Genomic DNA, 24,146 nt, shown 5'->3' with positions numbered 1-24,146 from the left:
CCAAACCAGTGAGGTTTGTTTCCTGGCGTGTTTAAAATTTTCCTCAGGAAGAGACGAAGTGCTGGAAGAAGAATGTCCACTGAAATACTGTTTATTTCCCATGTTTGTCTTACAAGAATGTGGAAATGTGAATATTTCCTGCGAAAACATGTTTCTCCAATATACCCTGGCAATAACCTACAGAAATGGCATTTCCAATAACATTATAATCCCATTAGCAAAGCCCTGGTGCCAATTATTATAGGATATGACAATAATATATATATATATATGAAACCATGCAACGTTTGCAGAATAAATGCATTCGTAACCACGGAAACTGCCAAGGAGCATTGTAAATACACAGGGATAATATTTGAGTGGTGAATGCCAGGAAAACAAGACATTATCTTTGCTAAGTTATACATTTAGTCAACCCATCCCCATACTGACTGCTGTCTGCACTGTCTGTATTGTACTTTGGAAACTGAAATGTGCTTTTCTCTCTCAGCAAACACGCAATTAAAATCTTGAAAGAGAGCGATGTTCAAGGTTAAGACGCCGACAATTAGACCGTTTCTATTCAGCGAACTTCTGAGGCTTGATAAATACATCAGTGTAAATGGACAAATGAACGGGCAGGCCTTCAGTTTTCTGCGATACGTCAAACACCACAAAGCCTCTTCATCACTTCATTTTAAAGCAAAGAAACAGTCAGGGTGATGATGTGTTTTGGCACAATGTTTGGGTCTGAAAAGTTGTGTGTGGGTGTGGTTGTGAATGAGACGCTGAAAAGAAGGATACTTTGGCTGAGGGCTGCAACAAATCATTGCTTTCTCTTGTGATGGATCTAGCAGTTATTAGTTTGTTTTGACTTATTGTTCAGTTTATGAAATGTCAGACCATAATAACATCCTTCAGTTTCTCTGGGCCCAAAATGATGTCTTCAAATTCCTTGTTTTGTCCAACCGAATATCCAGAACCCAACAAAATTTGATTTACAACAAAGAAAAGCAGCATATCCAGGCATTTCTGTTTGATAAAAATCTCAATATTCACAACATACATTTATTTTCAGTATCAGTTAAAGCAACATTATGCAAGAACTGGTATTTTTTTGCAATTTGTTATCCCACATGCATTTTTCTGATTACATTACTCAGTGAGTCGACAACTTTGCAGTGCAACAACACAAAACATGGCAAACCAGCTAATATTACTTACTGGTCCAGCAGCAGGGAAGGCAATTTGGCATCTGTCTTGCAGTCTTTTATTTTGTGAAACTCTCTGCAACATTTAAAATTTAGTTGCTCTCTCTTTTTCTCATTTTAACATCTTCCATCAATGTCCTCTTTGGTCTCTTTGCCTCTGCTATGATATCCATAGAGGCTGCTGAGCCCAGGTCTAAATCAGTCGTCCGGTCACTCGGCTCCTGTGCCGTTCCAGCACCTCTCCCTGTCAGTATAAAGCCATGGCTAACTGAGCTAACTAGCTAATGGAAGCTACAGTTAGCAGTTATTTTGGCAGTACGTAAAGCTATCTGTCCATCAGAAAACTCCATAAATCACCAAGAGTTGAGACAGACCAGTTGCAGAACCTCAAAGGGAAAACACAAAAAACATTTTCTTCTTAAAATATGAACCAGTTTCACCAGAATCAGTGTGTGACATAGTGCCGTCAGACATAACGCACTCAGATCATAACCACAGCTGAAGTCACATAGTACAAGAACAGGCGTGCGGGGTGCAGAGTGGGGATGACAGAGGCACCACTGTCCCCATTACGAGTCTGTGTAGCATCAAAATTAATTCGAAGCTGTTATTTTAAGAAAAAAAATGTTACACAACGTTGCTTTAATCTGCTGCTTATTTCCTCAATTAACTTTTCAGTCTATAATATGCTACAAAACGCCATTTACAATTATTGAATTACTGTCACGTCTTGCTTGTTTTGTCTGACCAACAGTCCAAACCCTACATAAATTCAATTTACAGTTAGTTTTGACAAATGACAGGGTGAATCCTAATGTCTGAGCAGCTGTAACCAGAGAAACTTCACTTTTGCTAGAAAAACAATGTAAACACTTAATCTATGATCAAAATAGCTGCACATTAATTTTCTTTCAATGCAGTAGGCTAATTGAAAACTAATTGTTGTTATCTACTAATTGTCTTGGTACCTGTATTTTTCTTTCAGCTTGTACGCATGCATTATTCTGTGTTGTGTGACATTATTGTGTTGTATACCCTTGGGGAGTGTGTATATATGTCTATTTCTGGAAGCTGCATGTAGGTGTGCCGTTATGGGAAAATGGGTGGTGACCCTGCCTGGTAAGCTGATGTATGACATCCTCTCCAGCACTACAGGATTCAGCTCAATTGGCTGTCTCCAGACACAGGATCTCTTCAAGAAAATAAATAAATAAATTCTCACAAGAAGCAGCCTCAATCACAAACAGGCCCCCATAAATCAAATGTGTATTTCAAGGAGAAAACTCGTCTGGTTTCCCTCCAACAGCTCTTTGGGCTCAGCTTAGTTTACGCGTGATGCAGTTTATTGATTTTATTGACTATTTCAACAGAAATATTACATTTTTCCGTTCATCCACGGATGTGAAAAGAGCAGCCTCCTAAGCACAGAGAGGTATGACGGAGACGATGGAGTGTGGCAGCCTCGATCGAAATTCCCGTTTGCCGAAGTGCTGAGGCAGCACTGTTCTCCGTGGAGTCAGGTACTGATGTCTCCCTCTGATTGTTGAGTGAAATATCTTACAGAGATTACAGCAGATTAACACAGGCAATCATGTTTTCCCTTTTGATCTGTGCTAAGGACACGCATCGGCTTCAGTCATCTGAACTTAGAGGAACCCTTTGGTCTAAGAAGAACAGCGGTGCACTGGGGGTGGTAAATTTAGCCTGCTCTGTGTCAAGCCATAGGGAGACTTTGCATAATTTATTCACATGATGTTAGTGCATATCAAACCAGACTTGAAAAAATGATGAGTTAATTTAAAGTTTCCCTCCAGACACGTTTTAAAGTACGTAAAAATACTCTGCTATGATTAATATTTAGTTTAACATGGTTAAACTAAAAGATATTTTAAAAAAAATTAAAGGTGCTGGAAGCAAATGCACTCTTTGTTCTTCACTGAGAACTTCACACATTCACCAGTAAAAGAGCAGTGTCTATTAAAGCTATAATATAAAACATTTCCACATTAAAATGTCTACAAATACTAGAGATGTATTTGTTTGAGTTTTGTTCTTATACCAAATGTTTCCAACAATCTTCAAACGCAGAGAAATCTATAATTTATCCTGCTGGCCATTGCTAGATAGTTGCTATAATTTCCAGCAAAACATGCAATAGATCGGATACATCAGACAGTGAGGAAAGAAGTTGGTGCATGCGACTAAATGTAACGTGAATAAAACTTAAATATTACTTTGTCCATGAACATGATTTGATTTATGGTAGTTGTTTAAGCCACTTCACACATCATAAAGCTTTGTCTTTTGTTACTGTTTTAATGTGACAGAGACCCATAGTGGCAACGTTTACATATTGTGCATTTAAGATGGCAGTGGCGTACACAGCTAATGCTAACTCTCCTTATCTGTACTGACTAGCCAGCTCTGTATTCGAGGTTTCAGGTTTCTTTGCTTGCATTTCATATTTGTTACAAACCAAATCTGTCTTTCCCGGGGAACACTTGAATCTCAGATTTTAGAACACAGACATCTCCGTCTTCCTTAAGGCAAAATAAAAACATGTCGCTAGTGACAAACTCAATAAGTCAGTAGAGTCAAGATCAGACATTTTAGGGGACATAAACATAAGAAAACACATTGTTGTCTCTTCCACTAGATCTGAGAATTTAGTTCCCATCAGATGAAAACTGACCAAAAATATTGTCTTTTAGATGCTGCATTTATATAGTACTAACTTGTTTTGCCAAATAGACTTTGAGAGGAATGTCGAGGGGCAAGAGCTTGTGAGAACATTCCAGTACTGTGTTTCTGTACTGCATTTAAGTCATAGGAAGGTGGTGGGATGTGCATGGTGGGTGTATGATGGTAAGGTTTAGTCAACAAACGCTCTTTGGTTAAAAGACTGCTCCATCGATTTAGCATTGCTCTCATATAACACTGTCAGACTCAGATTAGATTAATCTTTTAAAAAATGATCAAAATCGATGCAGCAGAAACAGAGATATCTCCTTTTTCATGCCATGTAGTCTCCTTCCCTGTCAAAACCTGATGCCTAACTTGACACTTGACCGCTGACAGCTCCGTTGGAGATTTGGGTCTGTTATGCTAGTAGGAGAAAATGTAACCTGGAGCTGTTAGCCTCAAGCAAAGAAGAGATGGCTACAGAAGTCTTGTAAATTCACTTCTTTCTAACCTCACACCGCAAACTTTTAAACTTGTAGACTCGAGCTGCCAACGATGCTTTGCCCCAAATAACATCACAATGTTATTTTTTTTTTTTTTAGATTTTGCCCCCTGAATTTGGTGGAATTGTCCTTTAATTCTATATCATACATATATAGCATATGATATGAAAAATCTTGATATTGGTGAATGTTAATATCATTTCATGTTTTAGTCGCTGCTAAAGGATATGTGGAGAAGAAATTCAATATCTTGAAACTTTATATTTGTGACCTGATTTTCATCTTCAGTAGGAATAAATGAGCTCATGGCTGAGAGCCAGAGACAGGGTAGGGAAGTCAGACAGTATTGAGAAACAGATTAACACACTGATGGTTTGGAATTGTTTATGAGATTTGTCGATGGTAAGAAAAATACAGAATAAAAGCCCTTAACGGTGAGCACCTTGCATCACCCTCCACTTCGAAGCGAGAAGAAGAACTTTGCTCTAAATGCAGCAGGCTGTATCTGGACCCAGTGTCTCGGTGTGTCTGTTTGGTGCTACTGCAGAAACATGGTGGTGTAACATGGCCTCCATGGAAGAAGACCAGTGCCATAAATGCAATATGAGAACCTAGATCGGGGACTGCCGCTCAGCCCCGCTTCCAATTTTTCCAAGTGGCCATTTGTGGTATTGCGGCCAAAAATTCCCCTGTGGCCCAAAAAGCATTTTCACCAAAAGCCACCATTACAAAACAGATGTCTGTGAAACTGTTGATAAGAAAAGTTGAGAAAAGTGCTTAAAAATCTCTGATCATGGGCAGGGGAGAGGGGACGAACACTACTGCGCACATTCAGTAGGCTGAATAACCACGAAGTAAACCGAGAGGCTAAAAAACTTTCTGTGAGTTCGCGCCAGGCGAATAGTTCTCATTGGACTAAACGGGTGTCATCTTTGTGTGCTGTATTTACTTCATTATAATACATCCATTCTGTAGAATAAGCAGCTCATTCTCTAGTGATTTTACGCTAATAAAAACATATTCTGCTAATAAATCTCCACAGATCTTACACACCGAGTCTTTAAATGCTAATTACATTTAACATCAATATATAAATAAAAATAATTAAAAAGATTTAAAGTTAGAGTTTCATTTGATATAGATATGAAACTTGTGTTGTAGTATTTTTTCAGTATTGACTTTCAGGCAGAGTGAGTTTTTTTCAGCAGTATGTTTATCAGTTAAAGATGAATAAAGCCATTTTTCTATCTGAAATTGCACTCCACGGTCTTTGTTCAGCTCTTATAATGGTGCTGAATGGCTTGTACAAATATCATTAGGGTCACACTGTAATCGCCGTGCAGCCTTGACACACACACACACACACACACACACACACACACACACACACACACACAACATGGAATAAAAGAGATGAGTAATTCTCTGGCTGGAAAGAACCGCACGGCAACAGCTGCCTGAGCTGCTAGGACTTAAAAACTTAGCAACAAACACATTTGCACGGAGGACAAAATAAAGACATTTCATCCCCTTTTCATTACCAAAAATATCGGAAACATATTGTATTCCCGGGAAATAGTGAATCATTCGGTGAGGTCAGCTTCACTCTTTCTTATATGATTTTATCAGACATCTTTTCCACCCCCTCTCACTAACAGGCATGTGTTAAAGCTATTATTTCTAATCTCATTTGACTGTCCTGCTGGGTCCTTTGCAACATATTAAACTCTTCCCATTTTGCAGAATCCAAGAAAACTCAGAGAAACTGTTGTAGAGCTGACTGTGGTGTGCTGTTCGTACAAATACTCCTTAACAGAAGAACTGTGAGGGGGGGGGGGGGGGTTTCGCTCTGCTCAGAGACTCTTTGCTGAGTTTCCTTTTCTTGATTCAAGCGGGAATGCAGCTCCCTGCCGCCAATCCAGGTGAGATAAGAACTAAAATATCACAAATCCTGGGATGGATGTTACTCTCAGGAACAACAACAGGTTTGTTACGGTGAATTGGCTTGAAAAGAAAAGAGCTGAGATAAAAAGCTTTTCTGAAACACTTTACAATAAGGTGTGCAAAAAATTTGAGTGGTTATCAGAGAACGAATGAGGAACTAACTGAGTAATGAGGGACTACTTAGTAACTACACAGTATAATGCATCACATTACTTGAAGGAACATAAAAAGGTAAGTAATCAGTGATAGACTACTTAATAACTTCTCAGTATTATGTAGCATTTTACATGAAAAAAAAAGGTAATTCCTGATTTGTTCCTTGTTTGTTTCTTAACTAATCATTCAAATATTTCATTAAAATCATATAATCTAATTTAATAATTAAAAAAAATGATGAAGGGTTACTTATTAACTAATTGTTCACTTGCAGTTGTTACCTGGAAACTGCAAAGTGTTATCAGGTTTTCAATTTAATTTCATGTTACTCCAGTTTCAAGGACAGACTGTATGAAACCAGACACGACCAATCTTCAGAGACTATTTTGTGGTTCTTTGATCAAATTTGGAGGCTTACAAGTCAAGTAGTGCAGTGGAGAGCTGCAATGGTATGAATTAGACTTGCTTGCCACCAATACTGTGCAGCGACGACGCTGATTTGATAGTTGCAGTAATGCGTAACACTTAGAGGTAAAAATTTCAAGCCTGCTGCAAAATATTAGACGAACACTTTCATCTTTGCTGTCTCTGAGAAAGCAATATTAGAATGTGTGTGACGAAATGAAGCAATTGAATGCTACGGCAAAACTGAATTACCTGAGGTTCTCGTCCAAATATCTGGTAATTCACTTCAGTGGAATTGGCTCGAAGGTGAAAAAATTGACAGGAGGGTTTCAGGAACAAGCTCACACACAGGAACTCATGTATTTCCTCCCGCTGCCCTCTTAACGTGTGTGATGAAACAAACGCAGGTATGCAATTTTCTAAGCTCAGAGCACACAGAGAGTGAAAAATAAAAAAAAAAAAAACCCAAACAATATCAGCGACTTTTTGGCGTTTGTTGTCTTTTCAGTTATTTCCACGGGGCTTTAATGGAGGCAGAGGCTGAGTGTTGCTGAGAGGCATGTCTGACTGCAGACGTGGGGCACACTGCTGCAGGCACGGTGACTCATATGTTCTGGATGGCTTGCTGAGGAGACAACCAGCCATTGCGCAATCACTTCATCACCAACATCATCATCATCATCACTATCATCACCATCATCATCATCATCACTGTTGTTGCCATCAGAGGCTCTGAGGAGTCGATTAGATTGAGATCATCCCCGTGTGAGATATACAGCAGGCGGACACAAAAATTCATATTGTGAGAAGATGAGATGTTGTTTATTGTAATAAAATCAGACACATATACTGGCAATAATGCACGGTGGGGGCTTGTAACTACGTACATTTACTCAAGTACTGTACTTAAATAAAATACCATAAAACTGAACTTGAGTATTTTCATCTTGTTTAATTTTCTACTTGTACTCCACTACATTTATCTGACACCTTTAGTTGTGTGTAATGTAACAATATGTCAAACATTGTGATATTGTGACAACATTACATGGTCAATTATTTTGTTTTTATTAATTTTATTTTACTTTATAAAAGGGGAGCTACTGACTGCTGCATTGTTTTTGTTTTGCAGTTGTACATGCATAAATGAAAAAATCATTGCCAAAGATTTTTCCTGCTGATTTTTTGCCAGTCTCTAGGTTGCTTTTATTTTAGTTTGTTAAAGAAGTAAAGCAGAAACATTTTAACTTAAAGGAAAAAAACAAAACAAAACAATGATTGTAAAAAATCGGGTCATTATTGCAAAATAAACCCCACAGGATGGTGCAAGGGGTTTATTTTGCAATAATGACCCACTCACTATAGATGATCCCTTACATATAACAGTAACAGACAGCTACTTTTAATACATACATTTTCCTGATTATAATTTTTTATAGTGTTTTTACTAAAACAACATTTTAGATGCTGGACTTTTACTTGGAAAATTGTGGCATTAGGACTTGTATTTATGAAAAGGATCTGAATACTTCCTCCATCAGTTTCAAACTAGCATTTAGAAAACGGCATCTGAAGGCTTAATGGTAGCCATTATGATGCTTGTGTTTGATGATGATGACACTTGTGATGATGATGATGATGACTGACTCAGCAACAGACCCATGATGGCATCACTGAAACACGATGGAGATAACATTTTTCCTAGCTGAGCACACTGGTAGTAAAAACCACCTTTTGCAGACAGGAATGCGGCCGCATGCGGCTACACCATGGTCAAGCTTTCATTTATTGTCTGAATGTCTCATGATGAATCATCTCCCACGTCTCTGGGTCCACAAGTCTCCCTGTTGGACTTCATCACACAAGAGCTGGGGGTAGGCAGATAGTCTCTGTCTGCTCCTGGGACGCCAGTGGATAAACACCCACATTCTCAAATCAATCTCAAATTATTGCCTTTTGCTTTCCCTGGTAATTGCAGTGCACTCTGTTATTATATTTCTTTGTCTGGGAGGCAAACACCTTGTTATTGTCTAAATTTTCTAATATTGAGCTCTGGCAGTTATATTGTAGACACCACTGACTCACCACAAGGTTAAAGCACAGCAAAGGAAACCTATCAAACACACAGACATAATGTAGCCTACTATAAATCCTTCTTTGCCTTAATGGATTGAATAACCAGCCAGTGAGCAGCAGCTGTCTCAGAGGTCTCCGTCTCCGTCCCCTCCCCCACTAACCCCCCCCCCCCTTTAACCAACCCCTCTACACCCTCTGAGGAGTGAGCACCACAATAATACACTGATGGCCCAACAGAGACCTCAGCAATAATGTTTTTATAGTGTTTTGCATTTATTCAGTTCCTGCAGAGATATATAGCACAGGTGAGCTTAAAGGATCAGTTCACCCAATTTAGAAAAGGCATATTTTCTTATTTACTGAAAGAGATATTAAGCCATGCACATGGTTCATGGTCAACAAATCCTACAAAAAGATCAAAACCAACAAAGAAAAAATTCTGCCAACAATATTGCCTGTGCAGCCAAAGCCTTATTCCTCTGTGCCGCATACCTTCGCTATGCAGTTTCCAGCTGTTTTAAGAAATTAGTTACACTTTTTAAAAAAATTAAACTACAATCTCCCCCAGGCTGAGGAAGTATATAAATGCTGACTTGTATTTGTATGCAGAGGCTCTACACAGAGCCTGCGTCATAACCTACACAAGTGGCCTGCACCATTGTGAGCATTTATACTTGTGCGCCGGTGTTTCTGTGTCGCTCTACAAGTATTTAAGCATCAAAATGCCAGTTGGCCATGAGGTTTCTATAAGACTGTATCAAGTGTCTTTGCTGAAAGAATTGGATCATGTTGCAGTTGGAGTTAATAAATGTTGAACAACAGTTTCTTTTACTGAAATTACTGCAATGCAGAAAAGTGAGTAGACATTGGAGGAGGAGGTATGTGTGACCATTGAACTGATCAAGACAGAAGGAGAATGATTTTTTGTGTTCGTCTGGCCACTGAGAGACATGGGCGAGGAAACCTAACAATCATAGTTGTTGAGGTCTGCGGTCTGTGACATATAGTTACATTTCTGGGAAGGCGAACGTCAGGCTATACGGTATAGGGTACAAAGCTTTGCTGTACCTACATTTTTTCTCAACATTAAAAATAAAGACTATCACCAGATTTCTCAAGAGTGAAGAATAACTTGTCTTTCCAGAAACAGTATCGTTACCCTAAATAATCCATATCAAACAGTTTTAATGGCATTAGAGCTGTCTTTAAGTGATTTACTGATGAATATATTATACAGTTTCTACCATCTCCATAAACACGTCTTATATATGGGTTGTTAGGTCGTGATTGTTATATTATTTTGCTGCGCATATAAAGTGTATGTTTAAAGCATGTAGTGAAAAAAATAAAAATGTGATCATGCACTTTCTACTAATGGAACAGTCTAGGAGGAATAGTTATTTAATTAGCGGGAGATGGATATGACATGCAACAAAGGTCCCTGGCAGGAATCCAACTGGGAATGCTGGCAGCTTTATGGCATGCATCTCAACCACTATAGCCACTGGGACGTCCTTTGAATTCTGTTAGTGCAATCTTTCAGCAGACCTACTGCGAGTGCTACAAATGAAATTCCATTTACCTCCAATGTCTTTGCATGGAATCAGAAGTCTGAAATGGGTGTCTAAAATCCTGGGCAAATAAAACCCAAGAATCTTATTAAAATAAGTTAAACAAAAAATGTAAATTTAATTTTCATCAAACCACATTTTATATTCAGTATTCCAATGTTAAGTGCAAGAGTTGACTTCTAAAAACTGTCAGCAGAGGAAGAAAGCTGCAAATGCAAATCCTTTTCATCTAAGCTTTTTTTTGGCAGATGCTACCTGTTGTTGAGTAGCTAATTTGGCTATTTGCACCCCAGATGAAACAGCCAGTGTGGCTTTCTACACCTGGGTGTATATAGCTTAACACAGCAGAGACAAGGACCCATGTGTCAGTAGCAATAACACTATTTGGACCCAGGGTGTAAATAGCCAATGTGGCTATTTAGTAGCCAATGATGCTACTTGTACCCGGGGTGTAAATAGCTAATGTGGCTATTTGCACCAGGGGTGGAATAGCCAATGTGGGAATTTCCACCCAAGTATACATGCTAGCACGGCAGATGCAAGAACCCAGGTGTCCATAGTTAAGATGCTACTTGCACAATAGCCACATTAACTATTTACACCCACATGGCACAGACAAACCATATTTTACTAAACCTAAGTCGTTTTGTTTCCTAAATCTAACCAAGTACTTTTGTTGCCTAAACGTAACCAAACTGCAACTGCAAATTTAAAACAATAATTTAAAAACTGTAAATAAGTCAACTAAGTCTAAAATCTTTGTTAACACTGACTTATAATTTCTCTTTAGACTTAATTCTAGTCACCCAGGACAGGACACAAACACAGCTCCCCTGCATTCATCCTTCGCCACCTCAAATTCACAGAAAAATGTCCCTCCCGGTTGTGTATAGCTGAATGGCACAGCTGGTCTCTGATTCCAGCTTCTAAAATGGGAATATTTTCTGGTTTCTTATGACGGTGAACTGGATGTCTTTGGATTGTGGTCAAAACAAGACATTCAAGGATGTCATCTTGGGCACTGGGAAACACTGATTCACATTTTTCTGACACTCTGCTGAGAAAAAGTTTGACAACCTCGTGAGAAAATATGATATTTGTGTGAACTGACCCTTTAAACGTCCGTTTTATGATGTTTATTCCTATGAAATTCTAATAAGAGGCAGCTTTCCCGTTTGTGCGGAGATTACAGTCCTACAGCTCTTCTGATGAAGGGACCCCTGCTTGCTCCCTCCCCCTTTTTTGCTCCCAGTCACCCCTCACCCTTTTACCACCCCGCCACAGAGAGACAGAGACAGACAGAGAGAGAGAGTCTGACTCCCACCGTCCACATCGGAAGCTCGGAGAGAGACGCAGAAGAGAAAGAGAGGCTGTCACAAGCGCACAGACGCGCCACAACTTGTTCACATGTAACCGGCAGCGGAGAGAGAGAGAGAGAGAGAAAGAGGGGGAAAAAGAAATTATTCCGCGGACTTATAAATGCCATTAATCTCGTGACCGGTGGCCGGAATGGAAATACACGAGCCGGCGACGAGAAGTTGTTTGATCCGGGTGGTCGTGTGAGCACCGCAGGCTGCAAGAGGAAGAAACTCATGGTAGGTTTTCTTTTATTTAACAGTGTTATTTCTCTGCTGTGTGCGTTTTGATTTCTGTCAGTGCTTTCGTTTCCTTATTTTCTGTCTGTTTTTTTTGGGTTGCGAAATCGTCGCTGAAGTTCATGCCCTCGGTTCGCAGGCGGTGTCTGCGAGGCGAGCGGCTGCAGAAATGGAAAAGTTTGTTTTTTGTGGTGATCTGACTGTGTGTGTGCGCTGTATAAAACCGGAGACATCGCCGATATAACGGGCTCCTTTCAGCGGAGCGGCGCCCGCTGCCCGTAGAGAATGAATGGGTCACTATGTATTCTAATCTAACTCCAGAGTTCACTCAGTTTTCCTCGGTTTTTAAGGAGCAGAAAGAGCTGCTGCTTGTAGAGTCAACAGCGGGTCGTGGAGGAATATCAGAGAGGTTACAATCAATCATTAAATACAATCGGGGAAATCTAATCTCATCGCCGCCACTTCTACAGGGTTGTTTTTAGTCCAAACTGCACTAAATCATATTTTTGTGTGGTTGTGTGTGTGGGGATATTTGTCTTCCATTCATGAGATGCACGCTCTTCAACCGTGAGAGCCAAAACAAAAGGATTTCCCGCTGACCAATGGGAGCAGGGGAAGCCTCAGGAGGGACGGAGTGGTCCTCTCTTCTCTTTGTCCTATACCTGAGACAGCAAACAGACCACATACTGCTGCTGCTGCTGCGAGGCAAACATGACACTGACTGGGGATGTTGGACAGATGGACAGGACAGAGAGAAATGTTCTGCTTCGCTTGATTTTGCTTTTGGTATCAGTTTTGGCTGAAATTCTGCACACACGCGATGCACCTTATAGTTCCTGGTCTGATCATCAGATGTTATGAAGACTGGGTTCATCACAACACGAGGATTTTAAACTTTGATACAACGCATGATACCTCTTTCAATACAACAGCAAAAAGAAAAAAAAGGCCTTGGAACACAAAATAATTTTTTGTAATTAACAATCTACAATCAGTGCTTTTGCAGAAAAAAAAAAAAACACTTAACAGTCTGGTTTTGCTATATGCTGCGAGCCAAATTTCAGACTGAACTGAGGTCTTAAATTAATTTTTTTAAAATAGGTTTGGTACTTCTGATACTGTAAGTAATTTAGATTTTTTATTGTTTTAAACATGGGATTAAAAATGTATCAACACTCCAATGCTTTTAACAACCTGTAAGGTGAAATATTTAATATATTTACCGTGCTAAGTAATAAAATAACCATGATAGCTCATCAGCGTTTAAGGAAGAATGTGAAGTTAAAATACTGGCATCTCTGACAACAACGCTGCAGCCACCATTTTGGTCTAGAACGTCTGTTTTTGTTTGCCTGTTTTCTATTTATTTACTTTACAATAGGGGTGACACAACAATATTAAATAAAAAATCGATCAAAATTAGCTTTCGGCTTGAAAAATTGAACTGAAAGGCTGAATGATCGATTCTCACAGTATTTTTTTTTCTTCCCTACTTGCAGTGTCTGGCGTGTGCAGCTCAACACCATTTAATTCTTTTTAAGGAGGAATTTGAGAATGTAAGTGACAGGTCTCAGGACATAAAACTAATGATCTGTTGATGTTTACAAATCAAGACTTCATAGTCTGTCAGTGCTAAGAAAAAAAAAGTTAAATCGAAAAATCAAATTGTACATTTGAGAACCTTGACACCCCTATGTGGTGCTCATACTTCTGACAACCTTAAAAGAGAAATAAGTTATATTTTTACTGGTATTAAATCATAAAAGGATCACGATTTGTCACCAGAGATCAAGGAAACATGCTAAGTTGAAATACCACTTCTCCAACAACACGCTACAATGAGCAGGTTTTCTGAAATTCTCATGCTGTGTTTGCATGTTTCACATTTATTCATTTTACATAGAGTCAAAATTGATGCTGAATGTTTGCCAAATGAGTAAGCATGTGTTAATGAGTTGTAAGAAATCATTAATAATATTTAAGAAGGAGCAGATGTTTTTAATGGTTAAACTGAGTAATATATTAATGGAGTTTGGCGGGCAGAAGGCAGGAAGTCACTGAACTCCAACTTCAGATTGCGTATTTTCAGAGCAGTGGGCTTTTGTTCTCAGGATAACAGGCTTAGCTTTACACTGACAGACGACTGACAGCTGATCAACTCACAGTGTAAGACTCGTGGTTGCTCGTCATTGTCGGAGTATAATGTTGTGCTGGTCTTGCCCGTGCACAGGTTTAGTGTTCCTGCAACCTAGAGGCAACCTGCGAGAGCTTTGAGTCCGGGGAAGAGGATGGAAACAGGGTGGAAACAATTCGCTTCAATCATAAAGCGTATGTTCAAAAGTGCTTCAGCCTATTTAATATACTGTCTATGGCTCCGTCTCCAACATTGAACGCCAGGTTTTTACATATTGCTTCTGTAATGAAGTCTCGTTCAGGATCTGAGGTGCCTTCAAAGTATCTGCTAATTAAACTTCCAAAACTTCACACCACTGCATCCTTAATTGACTTCTAACCATTTAGAGATTCTGTTCTCGCGGCTGCATTTAAATGCATCTGAAGACATAAACATCTCCAGCGCACTACGCCGTTACAATATGGATTCATGTGTGGCCTGACGAGTTTTGGTTAATGGTTAAGACATGCCCCCTCAGGGTGCATCACATCATTTTAACCTCCTCCCTCTCCCCCTCATTACTTTCAAGTTGAATAAGTTAATGTGCAGAGTAACACAAGGGTTTTTAATTACTGTACTTGAGCTTTCAATTAGGCACATGGTAGCTGCTTGCCAGCACATTAGCCACAAGAGTTTCAGACAGAAAGTTAAGCGCATGGGAGAAAAGGACCGAACTTTGTGGAGAGCACTAATGCTGGAGCAGATAATCGATTAGTCGGATGAGAGAAAATTAATCAATTTAAATGTCTTGAGTCTTTTATCAAGCAAAAAAACCCAAGTTTTTTAGAAATATGGTGATTTACTACTTTTCTCTGATTTGTATCATTGAAAATGGAACATTTTTGGGTTTTGAACTGTTGAAGGGATAGTTCAGATTTTTTTTTTAAGTGGGGTTGTATGAGGCTCTTATTCATAGTCGGTGTATTAGCTACAGTAGATGGCTAGAAGAAGCAGTAGAAGTAGTGTGTAGGAAAAAATGTGTAGGAAGCTGAGCAAAGTACTGCTGTGGACCTAAAAAAAAAGTGCACCTAGAAAAAAAATCAACATCAGTTTAGGTGTAAGCTATATTTAGAGTATTTCAGGGTTCAATGTTAATGTGGGTCATACATCTACCTGCCTGAAGTCAATTTTTACTTGATACAATTAATAAACAACAACAAAGTCTGAAGTTAATTGTCATATTTAATCTCGGGCGGCAACCTCTATAAAATGTCTGAAAGTAGTTAAAAATGCCCATCCCGGTTTTTCACAGTTCAAGGTGATGTCTTTGTATGTCTAGTTTTGTCAGATTAAAACCCCAAAATAATCACTTTAATATGACAGTTAAGGAGGAAAATAGGACATTTTTATATATGAGAGGTGGAAAACATTTTCTGCCATTTTGCATGAAAATTAATCAACTATGAAAATGGTTAAATAGTTTAGTTTAATTCTTTTTATTTTTTTTTAAACCATATGCCCGGTTGGGCAAGTGAGTTGGCAGATTTCCTATCCCGACATTGCCTTTTATTTGCCCCGTGCAAGTGGGCGATCCTTATAATTGAGCCCTGTATTTTCACTGCTTGACCTTACATCAGCCAGCCTTCTCCAACATGAAACAACCATTAAATATTGCTCTCTCCAAACCGTGAGACTGCGTGAGGTGTTCTGCGAGGTAAAATGACTGATTTCATAAATGGAGTCTGGTTTGTTTGAAGAGGGTGATATTTGGCTTATATAACAATGGTTTCCTGTTGGAAAAGCCTGTCTGATGGCAAGGTTAAGTGGTAATAATATTCTAAATATAGCAAACACAAGTGATAAAGTGATATAGGTTTTTTCTTTGGTGCGCCCATTTTTCGGTGTCTACTGTAGATAATATACTGACTATGGAAAGTACCTCATACAAGCCCACTTCAATAAATCTTTGGCTGTGCGAACTTTGCGCTTGGCATTTTTCACATTTTTATCATGTTTTATTTTAGGCTAAACTCACAAGCACTTAATCCAGAAACTATGAAAATAATTATTACTTGCAGACGTGAAAATCACTCACAGTTTCAGAGCTCATTTCATTTCATAGCGATGCATGTATAATGATAACATGGCATGGCTAGACACATACACTGTGTGTGTGTGTGTGTGTGTGTGTGTGTGTGTGTGTGTGTGCTGTATCAGGAGTGTGTGGCAGTGTGCTTACAAGTTGACACAGAGTCTGTGTGGGAAGCGGAGACGTAGGCGTAGTAAATGTGGCGGGGAATCTCTTTCTCGCTGCAATATATTATTATACAGCGAGTGGGATGGATGATTAGAATGATTTAAATGCCACGACAGGGTGTAGCGCGCGTGGCCTCTAGCAGCCACTCCGTTTTGTTGGAGCTCATTTCATCTCTCCCACCGCCACAGATTTCCATGGAGTGACTTGAAGCACTTTGATGAATTACTCTGTCCGGGATAAGTTGAGCTATAATATTTCTGGCTGATCGTCGTTGATTTAGATGCAGCGTTAACTTCGTTCTTTGTTGTGTGGTTGATGAAGTATTCATTTAGAGGAACTTAAAGTAAATAAACAATGAATCACGCTGCCACGCGTTGTCTAATCTGCATGTGAAGCAGGGCTTTGTGCAAAGAGACAGAACTATGAGTGAACAATGTTTATGTCATAAGTCCTTATCAATTATGAGAAAGCAAGATGTTTCATGCTTTCAACCAGACTTTGATTACATATAAATGTCATCACAGCAGGAAGTGCAGCTCTTAGGAGGAATTTTTCATTAAAGATTTCAGTGATAATGCTTCTTTTAGTAAAAAAACACCCGTAGACTCTTAATTATTGCAATAAAGACAATGATTCCTTTGTTATTGAAATCTTTGGTGGAGATTTCTCCAGGGAGGGGAGTTCAATTGAAATGGCTGAGGGAATCTCAAGGAACTCGGTTCAAATGGCCTTTTGAAGAACACTTCATCATGAAAACTGGGGAGAATTTGGCAGCAAACGTGTGCAGGACTGGTGCCCTTTTCAGATTCATGGATTTTAAAGGGATAGTTTGGATTGTTTGATGTGGGGTTATGTACTTAACAATAGTCAATGTATAGATGCAGGCTGGCATGGCCCCAGTCAGGAGAGGCAGAGACGGGCCCCAGCATGGAAGCTAAGGAATTAACTGCTGTGGATGTGGTCAGCAACACAACACAGTTTAGCCACTTAAAAAAAAAATCAATATCACTTTAAGTGTAAACTATATTTAGCATATTTTCACCACTTTGCTGTCAGGCAGCATTTTCTGACACCACCGTTAAATAAGCCAAATATCACTCCAACCAAACTACATAGATGATATCAATTATTTTACCACACAGAACAGAGGAGTTGCTGCGTTTCCACTGCCTCTATCTGTTAGTTTGTTTGTGTTATTGTGTGCCTGTGGTGTTTTAAAAGTTTAGTTCAGATTCACCAAAGTCTCACAATAACACAAAAAAAACGTACACATCGAGGCAGCAGTAGACCAACAACTCTCTCTCTCGTTCTTACAGGTAAAATAACTGGGTTCGCCTATGGAGTTTGGTTGATTTGAAAAGGGCAAAATTTGGTTTATGCAACAGTGGTTTCCCATCATAAAAGGCCGTCTGGTGACAAAATAAAGCATTGAAAATATTTGAAATATATCACACATTTAAACTGATGTCCATTTTTTAAGGTGGACGTTTTTAGTAGCTAAAATACATTTTGTTGTCACATCAGTTCATTGCTTAGCTTTCATGCTGGTGCTCCTCTCTGCTTCCTCAAACTGGGGGCGTGCTGACCGCCATCTAATCCGAACAATCCCTTTAAGGTCATTAGACGCTGACAGTGATAAAACATAATCCTCATGTTTGTAGAAATGTGGAACCACAGACTGGATTAGCATGAGTCAGAAGATGGAAAAAAGTGTTCCTTTAAAGCAGTTTTTTAAAATCATTTGTTCCCATGTTGGTACAGGATTGTCTTTGTGTAATTTGCAACAACATGCACAGTGAATCTGTGTGCAGCGGAGCAGCTTTTATTAGCCCAGACAATTGGGTCCAAATGAAGACTTTTATGTGAATTGTTCAGCCATCCTGCATTTAGTGTCACACAGAGTCAACACACTGCCACTCTTGTTTATTCACACAGTTTTCATTTTCAAAAAGGAGAGCGGCGTCTTTATTGCCATCCGTAAATCTTCATGAATGCGCATATTTGGAGATAGATTAATAGATTGTCAAGGCCCCGGCTGTGTTGTGATTCATCAACTTTAACTAGAAATCAAAGGCAATGATAATTGTGCTGCCTGGCCTGACTCGCTGCCAGCTTCCGCTTGTTCCACTTTGTCTTTTGTGAGAACACAAGCTTGTCTGGGACATTTTGCACCAGACGGGACAACTGACCGTCCCAGAGCCTCAGTGTCTCATCCCAACAACCTCCGACCAAGTCCTTTAGATACCCCGCGTGCCTGCGTTTTCCCATTGACTCACACATTCTGGCCCTGCTCTGATAACTCTGACACCTCTTTTTTTTTTCCCTCCTGTTCTTTGGGATACGTCTCCTTTTTCAGTCTGAGAGCCTGAAGCGGCGCTCTGTGTTTCTCAAATGAAGCATTTGACCTCGCTTTTTAGGGGTCTTTTATTTCAGTCACTGCTGCAGGGAGCTTAGTGTCAAGTGTACATCAGGGGCCGCTGTGTGCTGCTCAATAGGCCTCCTCTGGGGCACGGGGGCACACAGACTGACCATATGGGCCCTCAACCCATATGTGTGCAGGGAACATTAACACAGTTGGCCTTCCCCAGTACATTTCTTCTTCTTACCCACCACATTTTGATTCTAAAACGTATGTTCACAAATTCAGAATTTGCATGGGTGCCGGAAATCCTTGAAAGCACTTTTAATTTTAATTTTAATGTGGCAATTTTATGTACCATATTGCTTTTTCATTATATATAAGCACAAATCCTATGGCCAGTCAGGAAAACAATTGTTATATTGATGCTGATCAATCAGCATCAATATAAAAGGAAAAGTAGAGTCTCAGTAAGAGTCTTTTCTGATTTGTTTCGATCTACAGGCACAATCGTCACACGTCATTTACTCAGTAACATCATTACCTAACCTGTGATAAAGTGTTTGCTGCAGACGAACACGTATTGACTGGCTCGGGTCCCGCAATTTACCATTTTCATCATCTTGTAAACTGTTTTTTTTTTTACTGTTTGACATGCAAAATGCAATGCAGCAGCTTTTAGGCACCGTGCCACTTGTTTTTTTTTTTCAGTTTAGTGCCGGCACTTTTACAGCACTTGTTTTCACCCAAAAGGGGTCAGCGTCATTCTGATAACTGGGAAGTGATGTATACCTGCTCTCATGTATGGTCTCTGTAGTCCTTCAGTACGTTACTGGTTAGTGCTGAAATATTAGTCAAATAACAAAAAAAAAAAAAAAAAAAATTTAGAACATTTTTGATAACCAATTATGCCCTCGAAGTACTTTAAAAACCAAAAATGCTCTATATTTGGTGGTTCCAGCTTGTCTAATGTGAGGATTTGCTTTTTCACTGTAAATTGAACATTTTAGAGTTTTAGACAGTTGATTGGACAAAACAAGCAATTTTAAGAAGTCACCTTGGGCTTTGGGAAATTGTGATGAGCATTTTTCTTTTTTTTTTTTAGAGACTAAACGGTTAATAGAAAAACTGTCATAGCGGATACATCTACTTCATCAGTATGCAGATGGAGTTAGTGCAACAACATAAACAAACCGACTGTCAGATACTGTTTTGTTCACTGTGTCTATTTAAAAGCTCGAGTCCTAGGCCATTCAGCAGCCTATCAAAACATGTCAGCTCTTAAAGATGCCATCTTTAGCTTCACGCCTGTCGCCAGTAACCCTTTGTTGCATAAATGTTTCATAGACAGACTGGTGTTTTTGTGAGCTCGCATCTAAGTGACAGCAGGCTCCAGTTTTAGACTGAATGATCTGTACTGGAGACGGCATCCGGCTGCTTTCCAGCTGCGCTCGAAATAATGCTGCATGCAGGGGCCCGTGATGGATGGATCCTCCAATGAAGTTATGTTATGTATTCCTGATGAGAGCAGTGGATCACCGGACAGGATTTATGTGGCCGTGGAGGAGCAACCACTCTGGAAGATGCTGTCTGTCTGAAGCTGCGGTCCGAGGCTATTTGTCATCATGACTGATGGGCTTCCAGTGATTAAGCTAACACGCTGACAGACATTAATCTGCTTTATCTCTTGAATGACTTGCATGGAGGTTTTTCTCCAGTGTTATTGGCTCTAGTAAACACGGGGACGCGTGGCGCATCTTGCATGCTTCATTGTCTTTGCGGTAGTGGTCAATTTTGTCACAGTCTGTTTAAGAGTCATTTTAACTGGCCTTACGATCATTACATGCAGCACTTGAGGCATTTATAAGTCAGATACCTCCTTTTAAAAATGTCACACGTAAAAATCTGCCTGTTAATTCAAACCACACATGCTACATTGGTTTTAAGATGCTGAATTTTCAGCTCCACATTGAGACTTTCACCTGTGATTTGTCTCTCTATGTGAAATTACAATTAAAAAGATGAAAATATTGTTTATAAGCTGCCATATGTATTGTCAAGTAAAAGAAAATCTTACTGTATATGAGGCATAATTGCAACATGATGTGAGAACACAACATAAAAACAACAGCTCACACATCAGAGCCAACATGTTTTCAAAAAGCGTGCAACTTTTTATTTACATATCTGAATCTGTAGGACGCTTTCCTGCAACGAAGTGAGACACCGTGCATAATGTGCACGTCGTACTGGGACTTTGAGGTGCTGAGTAAGAAGGTAAATCTGGCATCTCAGAGTTCCTATGTGCTGCTGCCAAGTTGGGGGTCATTGCTTGTATTAATGACGCATGGGAAACTAAACTGGCTTTTATTTCCCTCACCATCTGTACCCAGTTGTGCTGTATAGATGAAGTCTGGCAAATGAGAACAACCCCCTTTTGCAGCTCGTGGTTTGATTTATGGGGGCTGTATGGTGTGGGGATAACATTACTTATGCAGAGAAAATTGTGTGTTTACAATTATGTAAATATCCTAGTTTACTGAATACATCACATGGTCTTATCTCTTCATTATTAGCATTAAAATAGTTAATGTATGGTTAAGGCTCAAGGCTGATCTTGGTTTTCAGCTGAATTTTCTAGAAGCGTGAGGTGAAAAGGCGATTAGGGTAGTTAAAAACGCTTCATGCCCGGTTGCCGCAATTTCCATTAAAATTTGTGCTCCTCGGAGTCATAAAGCTGCCATCAGATGATAAGAAATTTGCTCTTTGTTCACTGCGAGGTCGGGCGCAGAGACTCCCTGAGGCAAAGTGCAGCGCAGGTATACATCGTGTCTGCTTGACGTAGTTTACGCACACAAACAACTATGCTAAAGTTAGCTTAGCTAAGTTAATAAACTACAAGGTTATTCACAAATTTGGTAGCCCCACCGGACTGTTGACATTTCACCATGCATTGCTTTTCCTGCAGGATAAGGGTCTGTTTTTAGTGTTGTGTTGCAGAGTTTGGCGAAACAAGGAATTTGAGTTTAGCTTCCATTACTTTCTACCTCCCCCGGGTCACCTCTGGATATGTCACATACAGCTGTTACCTCATCGGGACAAAGTTTAAATAATTTGAACTTTGAGCGTAGCGCTCGGTGGCCATTCCCAGCAGAGCACTATGCCAAAGATAGTGCTTCTTCCTAGTTAGGTGCCACCACTCTCCCCATAGGAAAACGGTGGCACAGCCAGTGCAGAGCGGTTTTACCACTGATAATTAATGGGTACCTTTACTCAGTCAAATCTAATCACTCGGACATACACTATGTGTTTTAGATTCAGTGTGACTTGCACTTTTTGAGGATATCATTACCTCTGATGTCCTTAATGAATTAACCATAAATCCATTAAGAAGTTCTAGAAAAAAAAAGACTGAATTTGCTCCGAATTTGCCTGAGAATCATCGTGTTTTTAAGGTTTCTACAAGAACAAAAGTAATCCACTAATAGTTGTTTGTACATTTATGGTACACTGCAAACAGGAACTACTAAGAGCTAATTCAGCATTCCTTTAATGGGACGCCAAATGGTCCTCTACAGCTAGCTAATTGTATTTCCTGTTTACAAATCCCAAAGCATTGTGGGAACTTTAATTAAATGATAAATGGACTGCATTTTATACATCGCTTTTGCAGTCTATCAGCCACTCAAAGCACTTTACAGCTACATGTCACATTCACGCATTTACGCACTAATGGTTGTTCAGTATCTTGCTCAAGGACACTTCGATATGCAGACTGCTGGAAATCAAACCACCAACCTTCTTAATGTTCCAAAACACAGAACATGATTAGGGATGAGGATGGACAGTCGGACATACAAAGCTCATGTGCCCTTTCCGACCAACAGTCAACGCTAATTTCTTTCAACCATGACCCTGAGCTTTCTTTAACCTTAATCAAGTAGTTTCAGTTGGTGGCAGGCCAGAAATGCTCATAGGAATAGGTTTTGTAATGACGGTTTTGGAAAACAATTTATTTCATAGTTTAAGGCATGCTGGTAAGTGAGGGCAAGAAAGAAGGAAAAACGGGGAGAAAAGGCAAATTAGCACCAAAGTGCTCCCAAGTTAAGTTTAAATCAAAAGAAATAATTAAATTACAGGGAGGTTGTGCATCCAGATTTCTGTATTATAGATTTTTTTCCTCCAGCTTTCACACATTTTAATTAAACACTGATACATTTACAGAGAGAAACAAAAAAAAAAAATCATGATTCTGTTTTCTCACACATGACTTTTAAAATCTATATTTAGGCAGCCACTGGGTCATGGATGCTTTCATGTGTTGCCATGGAATCCCTTAGGTTAGCAGAAAGCCCCAGTATTAGTGGTTGTGTGTGTGTGTGTGTGTGTGTGTAGACAGTATCTATCTTCCAGATGTCACTCTAATGGGCCTCAACACAGACCTGTGGGGACCTTGACAATGTACAGCACTGGGGAGAGGTGTGTTCATTTTCCAATTACCTCCGGCTACTCCTTTTAAATGAGCAACTGTGAAACCTTTCAATACCACAGACATTTCTCACCGCACTGTGGGCCTTTTTTTTTTCAATTTCTGTTTACACCGTCTTCCAAGCAGTGTAGCCGAATGTATGGTTTAGGTGGTGATTGTGAGTGCAAGCAGCAGCAGCAGCGGCAGCCACGGGGCTCATTTAACCAAAGCGAGAGGCGGCGTCTTAACTCTCTCAGACTCGTAAACAAAAAAAAAAAAACTTGCACGCACTCGCCACCTCGCTGCACGTCTGCTGGAGTTCAAAGGTCAACATCGAGTTCCGTTTACCAGACAGCCTCGAAATGTCCAGCAGGAGCGTCAGACGCACCTGCAGGGCTGTTTGCATTTTTCAGGCTTCTTGGCAGCGAGGAGGAGACACACTCCGACCTGGCCCGGGTCACAAGGAATTTGTACAAATGTTATTTTCATCGCTGCAGCTATCATTTTGTGGGATTATCCCTGCCAAGTTAATTTGGAGCTGGAGTTTCATATCTGTGCAGGCAGCCTGCTGCCAGTATGAACCTTTGGCGAACCGGGGAAATTCTTTACACTCTGCAAGATAGATGTGCTGTTGTAGTAAGAGCATCTCTCCCCCTCCCTCAATTTATCAAGACATGGCCAAGCAGGTAGACAGAGGTGGCAAAAGTACACACATTCTTTACTCAAATGGAAGTACAGATAGTTCTGTAAAAAAAAAAAAGGTAAACAGTGTGAAAAGTAGAAGTACTGATTCAAAAAGTACAGGCACTGAAATATACTCAAAGTAT

At 39.8% G+C, this 24,146-nt stretch overlaps 1 protein-coding gene across 1 annotated transcript in view; it reads left to right on the top strand.

Moving 5' to 3' along the window:
• Positions 1-11,807: 11,807 nt before the first annotated feature.
• chst15b (carbohydrate (N-acetylgalactosamine 4-sulfate 6-O) sulfotransferase 15b) overlaps positions 11,808-24,146 on the top strand; it is a 54,570-nt gene continuing 42,231 nt past the window's right edge. The window contains exon 1 of the mRNA XM_084741205.1: positions 11,808-12,122. The gene's annotated coding sequence lies outside the window, so the exon portion shown is untranslated. The remainder of the gene's footprint in view (positions 12,123-24,146) is intronic.

Source organism: Lutjanus erythropterus, chromosome 17 (assembly GCF_056507025.1).
Source record: "Lutjanus erythropterus isolate fLutEry1 chromosome 17, fLutEry1.hap2, whole genome shotgun sequence".
Classification (NCBI taxonomy): domain Eukaryota; kingdom Metazoa; phylum Chordata; class Actinopteri; order Lutjaniformes; family Lutjanidae; genus Lutjanus; species Lutjanus erythropterus.
The sequence above is the reverse complement of the archived record's forward strand: the minus strand, read 5'-3'. Positions and strand labels throughout refer to the sequence as shown.